This window comes from Peromyscus leucopus, chromosome 1 (assembly GCF_004664715.2).
Source record: "Peromyscus leucopus breed LL Stock chromosome 1, UCI_PerLeu_2.1, whole genome shotgun sequence".
Classification (NCBI taxonomy): domain Eukaryota; kingdom Metazoa; phylum Chordata; class Mammalia; order Rodentia; family Cricetidae; genus Peromyscus; species Peromyscus leucopus.
In genome coordinates this window covers 119,360,018-119,376,026 of record NC_051063.1, presented here as the reverse complement: position 1 = coordinate 119,376,026, position 16,009 = coordinate 119,360,018, and the positions used below count along the sequence as shown (strand labels likewise).

The window sequence follows — 16,009 nt, the reverse complement described above, 5'->3', positions numbered from 1 at the left end:
GAACCACTGGCTATGGAGCTCCCAATGAACTGGACCAAGCCCTCTGGATAAGTGAGACAGTCAATTAGCTTGAACTGTTTGGGAGGCCCCCAGAGTGGAGCTGGAACCTGTCCTTAGTGCATGAGCTAGCTTTTTGGAGCCTGGGGCCTAAGCTGGGACACTTTGCTCAGCTTTAGTGTAGGGAGGAGGGGACTGGACCTGCCTTGGCTGAGTCTACCAAGCTGGGCTCACTCCCCAGGGGAGACCTTGCCTTGGAGGAGGTGGGAATGGGGGGGTGGGATGGGGGAGGACTGCGGGATGGGAGGAGGAGGACGGGAATCTGTGGCCGATATGTGAAATTAAGTTAATTATAAAATACAAATTATGTATATATATGAAAATTTAAAAAAAGAAAATGAATAGAAACACTTAATTTTGTAATTTAATCAGTACTACTTTTGTTTCTTCTCTTTCTCTAATCTAAGCTCCTATTAATTTGAAGTAGAATGATCTCCCTATTTAGATCACTTAATAGATCATCTAGCCTATCTAACCTTAAGATTTCATATAATGCCCCAACATTTTAGCACAGAATTTAATGAAAGTCCCACAGTCCTTCAACTATGACACCAGAATGTGCCTAATCACAAGGTTTGATCCATAGAACTGAGGTCCTGGTCATTTGATGAAACTATTATTCATCTTATTTTCTTCATTTTACATGGAGAAACTTTATATTTTGACACAATATTTAATGAGTAGAAAGTAGCTTTTAATCTTTTAGATTTGCTTACAGCTGTAAGTAAGCTAGATAAACTCAATGAATATATTCAGCTTTAGCATTTGTGACTCTGAACTTGTGAAAAGAATTTATCTTTGGTCTTAACAAATAATGTAGCATTTTGGGGCAAAGATGCAAAGAAATAGCCCTGCACTTGAGGCTAAGATAGAGAAGACTCCACGGCCACCAGAGCCTTGCCTTTGGTGCTTTGGTAGACAGCTAGAAAGGTGACCCAAACACTGCAGAACACCAGCATGCTGAATGTCAGGAACTTAGTTTCATTGAATGTGTCAGGCAGATTCCTGGCCAGGAAAGCTATAGTGAAACTTGCCAGGGCAAGAGAGCCCATGTACCCCAGGACACAGTAGAAGGAAATCACTGAACCTTTGTTGCAAACAATGATGATGGCCATTTCCATGTGTACATCAGCATCAACAAATGGAGGAGAAGTTCCTATCCAGATTCCACAGAGAAGCATTTGAATCATGGTGCACACGGGGATGATGAAGTTAGGTGCCCTGAAACCAGCAGTGACCTCATTCTTTTATCTGGAACAGTGACTTTGAATGCCAGTACTACAGTAATAGTCTTTGCCAAGACAGTAGAGGTGGTACAGTGAAGACAATTGCAAATGTGGTCTGCTGCATTATACAGGTGATTGTATGTGGATGGCCAATGTAGAGCAAGGGACAGAGAAAGCAAAAGATGAGGGAGATGAGTAGGACATAGCTGAGAGCTCTGTTATTGGCCTTGACAATGGGAGTGTCTTGGTGCTTCAAGAAGACACAGAATACAACAGCTGTGAGAGCAGAGAAGCACAGAGCCAAGCAGACCAGAGATATTCCCAAAGGATCTTCATAAGCCAGAAAGGTTATAACTTTTTTGAGGCAGTGAGTTTGATCTGTGTTGGCATACTGATCAGGTGGACACTTCACACATTCGTCCATGTCTAGTATAGGAAAGGCATTATTATCAGTTTTAATTTTTCTCTATTTTTATGTACAAAATATGCAAAATACTAATACTTTGGAATTTCATAGATAAATTAGCCTTATATTTTGTGGTTTATGGAAATCTAAATATATTTAATTCATAGGGTTTCATCCCAATTTCCAAAACTTATCATTTTTATGAATGCCCTTGTTCATATTTATCTTACATACTCATGAATTAACTAGTAGTTTTCAAAAACAATAATGTACTGTCATAAATATTTAGACTTATGCTACAACATACCTTGGATTGGATCATTGATGGAAGCACACTTTTTTATTCATGGTTTTGTTTAGTATGCAAAATAAGAACTTAGAATGAGCTGCTTCCCTGCATCTTATGGTCTATCAGCAACAAATTTGATCCAACATTAATGGCCTCCTATGACTCCTTGGACATACTATCTCAACTTACCTTATATTTTTGAAAAGAACCTACAACAAGCACTTTACTTAGGCAGTATATTCCCTAAGTCATTTTAAATATTTTTTCTTATACACATAAGTATAGTCCTTACTCCTCATCATGGAAACTTACCTTGGAACAGACAGAGACCATTAGGGAAAATGCAACCAATGAAAATCTAGAGTTATGGTCTAGTCCATTGGATTCATCTACAACACTATTCTATCACTAAGGCTCATGGAAAATACCATGAAAGCTGGTTGGAAAGCTTACAAGAGCCACTTCACAGAGTTTGATGTGAGTCTGTGTTTCCTAGGAACATCCCAAGCAACATCCATAATGTCTCACCAATATGCCAGCTTAAACATGAGCTGAACAAGGATAAAAACAACGGACATGACAAAGATAGTTGGAGAAAGACCATCAGAAAAAACTATATGCAGAGAACTGTAGACAGTTATATAACTGCAGGAATATTGAAAGAGAAGTGCACACCGATTATCTCTGAATAACAAAATGATCAGTCCTGAAAATGTAAGAGTTATATTGCACATATTGAACAGGTTGTATAAAGAAATACATGTATACATAAAGTATTTTATGTGGCATCAATTAATAAGAAGATTGACCATGAGTTTTAAAGAGAGGGAAGAGGCATGTGTGGCAGTTTTTGGAAGAAGGATAGGGAAAGGAATATTATGTAATTATATTATAATCTTAAAAATAAATGAAGCAAACAAAAGCATTGATAATATCAAAGAAGGCAGAGACAACATGAACAATTACCACCTAAATTATCTGCATGTCAAAATCATTTCCTTTGGCTTATGTTTCAATGTATGAATTTTGGTAGGGTAATATATTTGCCAGCTTTACTAATGTCTGTAAGATTCAACTGCCCAAGTCTCAAGACAGTTTCGTATTCATTGAGAAATATCATGGTCAAGATAGTATTCCATATATAAAGGACATAATTTTGAAAGACAGTACTAAATGGGGCTTAGGACATCCTTCCACCCATATGTTTATAATTTTATACTGCAGTGCATTCAGTTTTTTTCATTTGCAGTGAGCCAACAGGTCATATTGAGAAGTGATGGTGTACTGAGTCTCTTCATTGAAAGATGTATTCTTTTTCAGTTTTTATATTCTATCTGATTGCTCTGAACAAAGGTATCTAAACTAGTAAATCTAAGTATTCACATACTTCAACTTTTTATATCAATTTCAAATTATTATGTGTTATAAAATGTTATATTTTAAAGCTTTAAAAATTACACACAGGAACAAGGGGATTTAATCTAACTCTGTTTATTAACCTGTATTCGACCAACACAAATGTCAATAAACAAACTTTTAATTGAATTAGATATATATTTAATAGAATCATTTAAATAGATATATAATTTATTAATTTCTTTTCATTGCATTATTCTATTCAATTGGTTTATCTTCTCGTACTTTTCATTGGGTTTTAATTAAATATGTTAATATTCAGTATAATTTTTAAAATATGTACTTCATCTTCATAATCCTGTTCACATCATATGAAACCATATACATTTTGGTCTTATTCTTAAATAAACTTTAAGTTTATTATTTAGCTTTTCTCATCACTCCAACCACAATTAATTCCATCTTTCAGTTACCCCATACACTAACAATAACATCATTTCCAGTATTACTATGAAATTCATATTGAGTTTTCACCACATATTGAATTAAAAAACTCTCCATTCATATTTGTATGATCATTAGAATAAAAGATTTAATTCAGAGTTTAATATATTGGCCTCCAAACTCATCTGTGGCCTAGAATACTACTGAAAATGAAACCTACCAATGATTGTATTGATTTACCATAGAACACAAATAAAAAGACATGTTTCTAAAATCTGATACATTACTAAATATCCACTTCTTGATAGAGACATTGAGTGACAATTGGAAAATATGGATGCTGTGGAAGTCTGAATGTGATTAGTCTCTGTAATCTCATAGAGAGTGGCACTTTGGGGAAGTGTGGCTTTGTTTTTTGGAGTAGACATGGCCTTGTTGGAGGAAGTGTATCTCTAGGGGGTGGGCTTTGAAGTCTCCTTTGATCAGTCTCAGTGTGAGATCCAGTTCACTTCCTGTTGCCTTTAGATCAAGATGCAGAATTCTCAGCTCCTCCTAAGTACCATGTCCTTATCCAGCACCTTGTCTACCTGCATACCACCATGTCCAACCATGATGATAATGGACTAAACCTCTGACCTGTAAGCTGATCCAATTAAATGATTTCCTTTATAGGATTTTCCTTAGTCATAGTGTCTCTTCATAGCAATAGAAACCCTAAGTAAGACAGAAGTTGGTTTCAGAGACTGAGGTATATTGATGTGATAGGCCTGACCATACTTATCTTTGAAGGAATATAGACTGTAGATTAGAAAGGCAGTAGAATGTTTTAAGTGCTGCTTAATGGACAGCATGGAAGACAGTGGTGATGAGTGTCATTTGATGAACTGTGGCAGCCTGCCTCAAAGTGTTTCAGAGAAGAATATTAATACAGGGCTAGACATCAATTCTTAATATTTTGATGAAGAATGCAGCTGCTTTTGCCCTTGTCTGAAGAGTCTGCCTGAGGCTAAAGTGAAGAGTTTTGGATTTATTCTATTGGCAGAGGAAATTTCAAAACATCCCAATAATGAGAAAAGAGCACAAAAAGCCCCATAAACTGCCATGTGTGGTTATTAGTGTTAACTCTACAGAAGATTTGTAATGAAAAGGAGCAGGTGAGCAAGGTAAAATACAGAATATACAATTTGAGGAGAAAAGGAACACCAGGTAGTGGAATGGAGCTAAGTCCTGTGTTAAGGAGTTCAACTGATTAAGAACTGGAATAAAGGGAGTGGTGACCTCATGATAAGATTCCACCCAGATAAGTTTCCAATTTGTGGAAAGGAATTAAAGAAAAGCATAGAGCCTTGTGTGATGGTTTAACACTTTCAATCCCAGCACTCCGTAGGAAAATGTTGGCACATCTTTGAGTTTGAGGTCAGCCTGGTTTGCAGATTCAGTTTCAGGATAGCTAAGCTCAGGCAGTGAAGGATACCATTGAAAACAGAAATTTGGTAAAGATGTAATTGAACAAGGAGACCATGCTGCAGCCCCAGCAAGTTGCAGAATTGGGAAGCTTTGGCCGTGCGATTCTGGTTTTAAGGATTGAAGAAAGGGATTATGGACACTTCCTCAATGATTAAGGCCTGTTGCTGAGGCCAGGCATCTGTCAAGGGTATTCATGAATGGAGGCCCAGAGAACCCATTGTGTGACCCTGTGAAGGTGAAGCCTGGATTGCTTGGAAACCCAAGATGTCAGAATGCCAGAACTTTTTGGGGAGAGCTACTAACAGGTCCTGGAACCAGCACAAAAGAGAGAAGTGTGTTGCTCTCAACAAAGCTGAAAGGATTTGGGGTTCTGAAGAGTGTTTTGACATCAGACATGGAGATACAGGGTTTGGAATTCCCCAGCTGGTTTTTGGTTTTGTGTTGGTCAAGTATCTCCTATGTTTTAGAATGGTAATGTATATCCTGTGTAATTGTATGTTGGAAATATGTGATTTATTTTTCTTTTGATTTTATAGGGAATTATAGTTAAGAGATTGCATGAATCTCAGAAGAGATTTAGTATTTTGTACTTTTAAACATAGTGAGACTTTGATAGATTGTGGAGACTATTGAAGTTGAACTAAATGCATTTTGCATTACGATATTGTTACAAGCTTATAGGGGTCAGGAAGTGGAATGTGGTAGTTAGAATGTAATTGGCCTCCATAATCTCATAGGGAGTAGCATTATTAGGAGGTGTGGCTTTGTTGGACTAGATGTGTCCTTGTTGGAGGAAATGTGTCAATGTGGGAGTGACCTTTGAGGTCTCTTTTATCAGGCCCAGTATGATACCTTGTTCATTTCTGTTGCCTTTGGATGAAGTTGTAATTTTCCAGCTCTTTCTCTAGTATCATGTCTGCCTATATGCCACTATGTCCCACCATGGTGATATTGGATAAATTTCTGAACTATAAGCCACTCCAATTAAATGTTTTTTCCTTTATAAGAGTTGCCATGGTCATGGTGTCTCTTTATCGCTTTATAAACTGTAGCTGAGACAGGTGCATAGCATTCATAACTTTAATAAAATTAAAAGTAGATAAAATTTATTACAATATTCTGAATTCTAAAATATAGACTAGATGTACAGGAAATATTTAGTACTGTAAAGAAGTATCTATGAGAAAATACTAATTCACTTGTTTGGAATGATTAGACCATAATGTATAGTTCATGAACAAGGCAGCATATAGTTTCAAAGAGCAGTGTTCTTAACTCATTTACATTTATAATGACATTTATCTTTTCCTTTTCCCCAAAGAGATCTCTGAGAACTATATAAACATGGTAGAAAATAAACAATCAGTTGATTATTTTGGTAAATTATATTCTTACTTGTCATGTTTGAAATTTCATTTTCTGGACAGGGGTTACAGTCAAAACAGCAGACAGCATTTCCCTGCTGAGGGGATTTTCTGAATCCTGGATTGCAAGGCCTACTGCATATAGAGGGTGGAGTCTGTGGAAAATCAGATACAATTTTGAAATAAAAAGCTCAACATATATGACAAAAACAGCAGTGATTCACAGTATGGATCCACTGAAAAGTCTCCCTTTACATACATGCATCATATTATAAAGCATAATTTCAGTACCTTCTCATGCTTCTCCTTTCCTCCAGACCCAGTTCCACAGTTTACTCCCTGGTGCTGAACCAGAACACCAGTTGCAGCCTTCCCTTCTCTTACCACATCTCCCATAAATGCCATCGATCATTGCTTTGTAGCCTCCCTTTCCTCGCTCATCCCCACATTACAGTACCCAACTCTACCAGGCATGTCCTGCTTAAACAGATGCCATACCTGCCAGAAAGCTAGGTAGGCTATGGCAGGCCTTCTTCTGTCTCTCTGTTCCCCTAGATACAATCCTGCATTCTCCTCATTAGTGCTGCAGCAGATGCCATCTGCAGCCTTCCACCCCTGCTTATATCTCATGTCAGTCCAACAAGTTATCCCTTCCTAACCCCCCATTCATTACTGAATCCCAGCCTTCAACTCCAGTAGGAATCTCCTGACAATTCAAGTACCACCCTCCCAAGTCAACAAGTAGATTGAAAACAGACTCACAACCTCTTCCTAATACTCTTGAGATACAATCCTTTGAGTCTCAGTCCCAGATCTGTTGCTGAAAACCTGCTGTGCTCTAACTTTCCTGTCTGATACTGTCCTCAGTGGATCACAAAGACCTTCTCCTCCAAACTTCCTTTTCTCAACTCATCCTAATTACCAGCCTCAAAAACCAAGTGGCTGAACATGCCAGGCAACACACAGATAACATACATCACACTCTGAACATCCAGAGAGGAATGAGAAACCAAGGGAAAAAACACACACCAGCCAACAAAGACAAATCCAAACATCAGCACTAACAATTTTAAGAACCCAAAACCCAGATGCCAGGATGCCAGCATAAAAATCAATCAACAACAGCCACGACAGTATGTCTTCATTAGAGCCCAGCTATCTTACCTCAGCAGGCCCTGAATATCTAAACATAGCTGAAAGGACAAGAAAAATACCTTAAAATTGCCTTTTTGGATTTGATGGAGGTCCCTAGGAAATTAATGAATTCCTTAAAGAAACATGGAAAAACACAAGCCGACAGTATAAGGAAATATATAAAACTGTTTAAGACCAGAAAATGGAAATAGAATCAATAAAAATAATCCAAACTGAGGGAATTCTGGATATGATAAATTTAGGAACTAAACATGAAGTATAGAGGAAAGCTTCACTAGCAGAATACAAGAGATGGGTGATAAAATGTAAGGCATTGAAGATGATAGAAGAAATGGGTACATATGTGAAAGAAATTGTCAAAACTGAAAAAATCATGACATTAAACACCCAGGATATCAGGATATCAGGAACATTATGAAGATCAAGCCTAAGAATAATAGAGAAATAGGAAGGAAAAGAAACCCAGCTCAAGGGCCCAGACAATATTTTCTACAAAATCATAGAAGAAATTTTTTTTAGTGTAAAGAAAGAAATGACTATAAAGGTATGAGAAGTATACAGAACACCAAATAAATTAAACTAGAGAAGATAGTGCCTTTGCCTATAACAACAGAACACAAAGCATACAGAACAAAGAAAGAATATTAAAATTGGCAAGGAAAAGACAATTAACATATAAATACAAGTCTATTAGAATTATACCCAACTTCTCAATGGAGTCAAAACATCCCAGACAGATACCACATAGGCCGGTCCGGACTACTATACCATCCATAAAACTTTCACCCATCATCAATGGAGAAAATAATATATTGCATGAAGGAGTCAAATTTCAACAATATCTACCTATTCATCCAGTTGTACAGAAGATGCTAGAAGAAAAAATCATAACTAAAAAGTTTAAGAACACAAATGAAATAATAGGAAATAGTCTCACAGCAGAAAAATTAAAAGAATGGATTCTTTCTCTCTGTCTGTGTCTCTCTCTCTTTGTCTCTCTCTCACTGATCTCCTTTCCCTCAGCAAAATCACATGAATCAACAATCATTGGTAATTGAAATTTCAAAGTCAGTGCTCTCAATTTCCCAATAAAAATACACAAACACAATGGCTGTCTAAAGAAAATCCATGCTTCTGTTGTATCCAAGAAATACTCCCTAATATTGAGGCAAGACATAACCTCAGGGTGAAGAGTTGGGAAAAGATAATCCAAGATGTACCTCTAACACTCAAGCAGATATAGTCATTTTAATATCTAATGAAATAAACTTCAAACAAAAAATAATAAAAGGAGATAGAGATACTACGTACACAAAAAAAGGGAAAAAACCCAATAAGTTGACATTTCAATTCTTAACATCTATGCCACAAACACCCTGTGCACCCAGGTTTGTAAAAGAAACACCACTACAGCTTAAAATATACATGGGTCCTCTCAGATGAATAGTGGGACTTCAATACTCCACTCTCACCAATGGATGGTTCCCAGACAAAAATTAAACAGTGAAATACTGGAGCTAAGAGACATTATACACAAAATGGACCTAATTGTTAATTCAAGGCCAATTCACACAAACACAAAAGAATTCTTCTATACTCTGCACCTCATGGAGCTTTCTCCAAAATTTCCACATATTCAGATGTAGTGGGTAGCCATTCCAGCTTTGATCTGGAAGTTCCAACCCCATTGAGGCTTCAGTAACTGTCATGCCTACAAGGCATGAAGACCGGAAGACCAGACATCTGGACCCTGAAGACCGGAGATCTGGATGCCTGCCCTCTTGGTTCCTTGGACCTTGGATGCTGGAGGTAGATGGAGCAGAGTTCTTCAGAGAACACTGCCAGCCTGTGCTACCCCTTTCACAGACCCTGTCCTATCCCTTCATTTGTGAATTACACCACAAAATAAACCTCCCTTTTAACTACGTGGAGTTGTCTCAATAATTTCACCAATATTCAGACACAAAGCAAGTCTGAACAGAGAGAAGAAAACTGAAATAATTTCATGTAGTCTATTAGACCACCAGGTATTAAATCTGAAAATCAACAACAACAGGAAAAAAACCCCAGAAAGCCTACAAACTCATGAAATTGAACAACTCTCTACTGAATGAAAAATGAGTCAAGATAAGAGTCAGAAAAGAGCCAGGCATTGGTGGCACACGCCTTTAATCCCAGCACTCGGGAGGCAGAGCCAAGCGGATCTCTGTAAGTTCGAGGCCAGCCTGGGCTACCAAGTGAGCTCCAGGAAAGGCGCAAAGCTACACAGAGAAACCCTGTCTCGAAAAACCAAAAAAAAAAAAAAAAGAGTCAGAAAACAAATTTGAATTTTCCTAGAATTCAGTGAAACTGCATACACAGCAAACCCCATGCGACACTATGAAAGTGCAGCAAAGAAGAAAAGTTCCTAGCAGTAATTGCCTTCATAAAGAAATTGGAGAGATCTCATACTATCCGCTTAACAGCTCACCTAAAAGCTCTATAAGACAGCAATAAACTCACACCAGAGTAGTAGATGGCAAGAGATAATCAAACTGAAGGCTGAAATCTATAAAATAGGAAAAAAGAGAATAATGCAAAGAGTCAATGAAACAAAGAGCTGGTCTTTGAGAAAGTCAACAAGATAGACAGAGAGAGAATAATTAAATTAACAAATAAAAAAGAAATAAGGCCATATCCACAGAGAGTGAGGAAAATCAGAAAATCATAAGTAAATAACTGGAAAACCTGTACTCAGAGGACATTCTTTAATAACCTGTACTCCTCCAAAATGGAACATGTAAAAGAAATGGCCAGTTCTCTCAAAAGATACAGCTTACTAAAGTTAAATCAAGATCAGTTTAACAATTTAAACAAACCTCTAACATTTAGTGAAATCAAAGCTGTCATTAAAATTCTTCTAGTCAAGAAGGAGAAAAAACTCAAGCCAAACCAACAACCAATCAACAAACAAACCAAACCAAACAAACCAAAAAACCAAAAAACCCAACCAACAAATGAAAAAACTTTGGCAATCAAACAAAAGAAAACAAAACTAAACAAAACAAACAAAAAAGTTATGGCTGTGTGGTTTCAGCATAGAATTTTATAAGACTGTCAAAGAGTTAACTCTAAATTTTTCCAAATTATTTTCCAAAATTGGAACAGAAGGAGCATTGCCCAGTTCATGAATCCAGTTACCCTAATATCAAAACCATATAAAGAGTCAATAAAGAAAGAATTACAGGCCAATTTTCCTTATAAAATAGATTCAAAAATACTCAATTAAATACATGCAAACAAAATCCAAGAACATATAAAAAAGGTTATTATCCATCACCAAGTAGCTTTCATCCAGGAGATGCAGAGATGTTTCAACATAGGAAATCAGTAACTGTAAACCCACTATATGAATAAACTGAAAAGAATAAAACCATAGGTTTATCTCATTAGATGCACAAAAGGCCTCTGACAATATCCAATATTCCTTCATGATAAAGACCTGAAGATATTAGGGATATAAGGGCCATAAGTAAATACAATAAGGTAATTTACAGTAAGCCTATAGCCAATATTTAAATTAATGGAAAGAAACTGACAATTCTACTAAAATCAGTAACAAGACAAGGTTGTCCACTCTCCTTATATCTATTAAAAATTTTACTTGATGTTTTAGCTATAACAGTCAGATATTTGAAATAGAGCAAAGTGATACAAAGTATCATTATTTGCAGAGGATATGATAGTATGCCTAAATGACATTTAAAAAATCCACCAGGGAACTCCTACAGCTGATAAACATTTTCAGCAAAGTGGCTAGATACAATATTAATAAAAAGTATCAACAGGCTATCTATGTACAAATGACAAACAAAAAGAAGTCAGGGAAACAACACCTTTCACAATACCATCAATAATATAAAATATTTTGAGTAAACTCTAAGCAAGCAAGGGAATATTTTCTATGATAAAAAGTTTCAGTCTTTGGGGAAATAAATTGAAAAAGAAATAAGAAAATAAAGTGCGAGGGTCAAGGGAAAGAGAGCCTGTGGGAGCGGGAGATCCCAGGTGGATTAAGAACAGAGAGGGAGAACAAGGAATAGGAGACCATGGTAAATGAAGACCATGTGAGGAAAGGAAAAACAAAGTGCTAGAGAGGCACACAGAAAATCCACAAAGATACCCCCACAATAGACTGCTGGAAATGGTCGAGAGATAGCCGGAACTGATCTACTCTGGTGTTGGGATGGTCAAACACCCTAATAGTCTTGCCAGAAACCCCATCCAAGGACTGAGGAATCTGGATGCAGAGATCCACAGCTAGGACCCCAGTGGAGGGCCGGGAGTCTAATTAGCGAGAAAGAGGAGGGTTTATATGAGCGAGAATTGTTGAAACCAAGGTTGGATAAAGCACAGGGACAAATAGCCAAACGAATGGAAACTCATGAGCTATGAACCAAAGGCTGAGGGGCCCCCAACTGGATCAGGCCCTCTGAATAGGTGAGACAGTTGATTGGCTTGATCTGTTTGGGAGGCATCTAGGCAGTGGTACCGGGTCCTGGGCTCATTGCATGAGTTAGCTCTTTGAAACCTGGGACTTAGGTAGGGATGCTTGGCTCAGTCTTGGAGGGAAGGACTTGACCTGCCTGGACTGAGTCTACCAGGTCAATCTCAGTCCTGGGGGAGGCTTTGCCCTGGAGGAGGTGGGAATGGGCAGTGGGCTGGGGGGGAGGGGGAGGGGCAGGAGGGGGGAGAACAAGGGAATCTGTGGCTGATATGTAGAACTGAATGGTATTGTAAAATAAAATAAAAGGGAAAAAATAAATAAAAATGCCATACTAACACAAATCTGCATGCTGCTTTTCAAATAAAAAAGAAATGGAAAGATCTCCCATGTTCATGGATTGGTAGGTTTAACATAGTAAAAATGGTAATCCTCCACAAGCAATCAACAGATTCAACACAGCAACCATAAAAATTCCAATGCAATTCTTTACAGACCTTGAAAGGACAATTCACAATTTCATATGGACAAATAATAACCTCAAGAGAGCAAAAACAATCCTGAACAGTAAAAGACCAGCTGGAAGTATCAGCATCACTGGTTTCAAGTTGTACTACAGAGCTATAATCATTAAAACCACATGGTATTGGCATAAGAACAGATACTGATCAATGTAATTTAACTGAAGACCAGATATAAAGTTCAGATACACATGGACATCTGATTTTTTTTGGTTTTTCGAGACAGGGTTTCTCTGTGTAGCTTTGAGCCTTTCCTGGAACTTTGGAGACCAGGCTGGCCTCAAACTTACAGAGATCCGACTGTCTCTGCCTCCCTAGTGCTGGAATTAAAGGCATGCCCTACCACCACCTGGCTGAACATCTGATTTTTGACACAGAAGCCAGAAACACACACTGGAAAAAAGACAGCATCTTCAACAAATCGTGCTGGTCAAACTAGATGTCTGTATGTAGCAGAATACAAAACACCCACATTTAACACTCTGCAAAAATCTCAATTCCAAGTGGATCAAAGACATCAAATACAACAACAACAACAACAAAACAGATAAAATGAACCTGATAGAAGGGAAAGTGGGGAATTGCCTTGGAGGTATTGGCACATGAAATGACTTTCTGTATAGAATACTGATAATGCAGGCACAAAGACTGCCAATTAAATGGAACCTTTTGAAACTGAAAAACTTATGTAAGGCAAAGGATATCATCAACTAGATAGAGAGGCAGTCTACAGAATAAAAGAAAGGTCTTTACCAACTCAACAGTTGACAGAGGACTAATATCTAAAATATAGAAGGAATTCAAGCGACTCAAATGATCAATTAATAAAAAACCAAATAATCCAATTAAAAATGGGAAAAGACCTACACAGGAAATTCTCAGTGAAGAATCTCAAATAGCTGAGAAACAATTGAAGAAATGTTCAACATCCTTAGCCATCAGAGAAATACCAAATAAAACTACTTTGGGATTCCATCTTACACCTGTCACATTGGCTAAGTTTAATAACACAAATGATATCTCTTGCTGGTAAGGATGTGAAAAAAAGGGGATCACCATTCCATTACCAGGGGAGTGCTAATTGTATATCCAGGAAATCAAAATATCATTTTCTCAGAAATATGACAATAAGTATCTCTAGACCCAGATATACTATTTTCAGCATATAACTGAAGGACACTCCATATTACCACAAGGACACTTGATCAATTTCCTTCATTGAAGATTTGTTCATGATAATCAGACACTAGAAGCAACCCATATGTCCCTCAGCAGAATAAAGAAATGTTGTATACTTACACAATGAAATATTACTTAGGTTTTAAAAGAAAAAAAATGTTATGAAATTTGCAGGCAAATGGACGAAACTACAAAAGAACCATTCTGAGTGAGGTAACACAGATCCAGAAAGATAATTATGGCATGTATTCACTTATCAGCAAATATTAGCCTTTAAATATATGATAACTAGGCTCTATAGACCCAGAGAAGTTAGATAAAGAGGTGGCATTGGACAAAAAAGGGATCTCCCTGGGAGAGAGAAGCAGAATAAATTTTATTTGTAGACTGTGCCTGGTGGACGAGAGTGGGGGAACCATGTAGGAGGAGATAGGGGTAGAAGGAGAGAGTTATTGAATAGATATTTGGAATTAGGAGGGCTTTTTGAGGAGTGGTGTGGAGACCTAGAGCAATGGAAACTTCCTGGAATCTATGAAGGTAATCATAATGAGGACTACTAGTAATGAAGAACAAAGAGTCCCAAATGACCACCTTGTGTAGTGAAGCTAGACTTCCAATTGTAGAACTAGGATGCATTCAATGAATTGTTGGCTAAGGGGATCCCATGGAAATCTCCAAACAATAAAGGCTGTTGCTTAGACAAAACATTGCTCTCTGCAAACTGACAGTGGGGCTTCCTTGTTGAGGAGAACATGCATTGCAACGCACTACAATACATTGAAAATGGAGAAGTCAAGTTGTTCATCCTACATTCTACTCTGTTTGTTGCAGAAGGCAGTTTTCAGGCTACCAAAAAAATAAATGGACACCAACCCAGTCACAGAACTTCACCTAAAATACATCCTGCCAACAAAATATGCTAGGTTTATGGTGGCACAGAACTCATGGGAGTATACAACTGTCCAAGTTGACATATAGCCCACTCCATGAGAAGAAAGTCATACCTGCCACAACTTGGGTAAACATGAAGCAAAGACTCGATAGCTCAGAGACCAATACCAGTTGGTCTAAAAACAAAAGTCAATAATATGGTTCTTTTTTATATATTTTTATTTTATAATTAACTTAATTTCACATAGCATCCATGAATGTTCTGCGATATTCACAGATCAGTGCCTTAACTAGTCATCATCAGAGAAGCTTCCTCCAGCAGGAGATGAGAACAGATTCAGAAACCCACATTTACATATTATGTGGAGAGTCTAAGTTTGAAGTCTCCATCAAATACCTCCAATTTGAGTGCAAGGAATCCTGTAGAAGAGGAGGTGGAAAAATTGTGAGAGCCAGAAGAGACAGAGGACATCAGGAGAACAAGGTGTTTTGAGTCAATTAAGCAAGCCACATATGAGCTCACAGGGACTGAAGCAGCAAGCACAGAACCTACATGGGTCTGTAAAAGGTCTAGATTAAAGTATTAGGTTAGAATTTTGTGAGACCCTGACTGTGAGAATAAGTGGGTCTCTGACTCTTGTGCCAACTCTTGGGATTCTTTTCTTTCTGTTGGCATGCATGTCCAACTTCAATATGATAGTTTTTCCTTCATTTTATTCTACTTTCTTTTGTTATGATTGGTTGCTATCTCCAAGAAGCCTGTTATTTTCTACTGAGAAACAGAAAAGGAGTGCCTCTTTTTTTTTTTTTTGTTTTTTTAGAGACAGGGTTTCTCTGTGTAGCTTTGCGCCTTTCCTGGATCTCACTTGGTAGCCCAGGCTTGCCTCGAACTCACAGAGATCCGCCTGGCTCTGCCTCCCGAGTGCTGGGATTAAAGGCGTGTGCCACCACCGCCCGGCAAGGGAGTGCCTCTTGAGGGGAGGAAGAGGAGGGAGAAACTGGAAGGAGTACAGGAAGGGTAAACTATAGTCAGGATATATTGTATGAGAAAAGAATCTATCTTCAATAGAAGAAAAAATAGAACAAAATCTCATTGTTTTAAATAAAATATAATGAATGTATGGATAATATATATTGTCAATTGAGAGAGAGAAAGAAAGACAGAAAGATA

General features: G+C 37.6%; 1 pseudogene; it reads right to left on the bottom strand.

Annotated features, from left to right (window-relative positions):
• Window positions 1-796: 796 nt before the first annotated feature.
• LOC114696165 overlaps window positions 797-16,009 on the bottom strand; it is a 35,393-nt pseudogene continuing 20,180 nt past the window's right edge.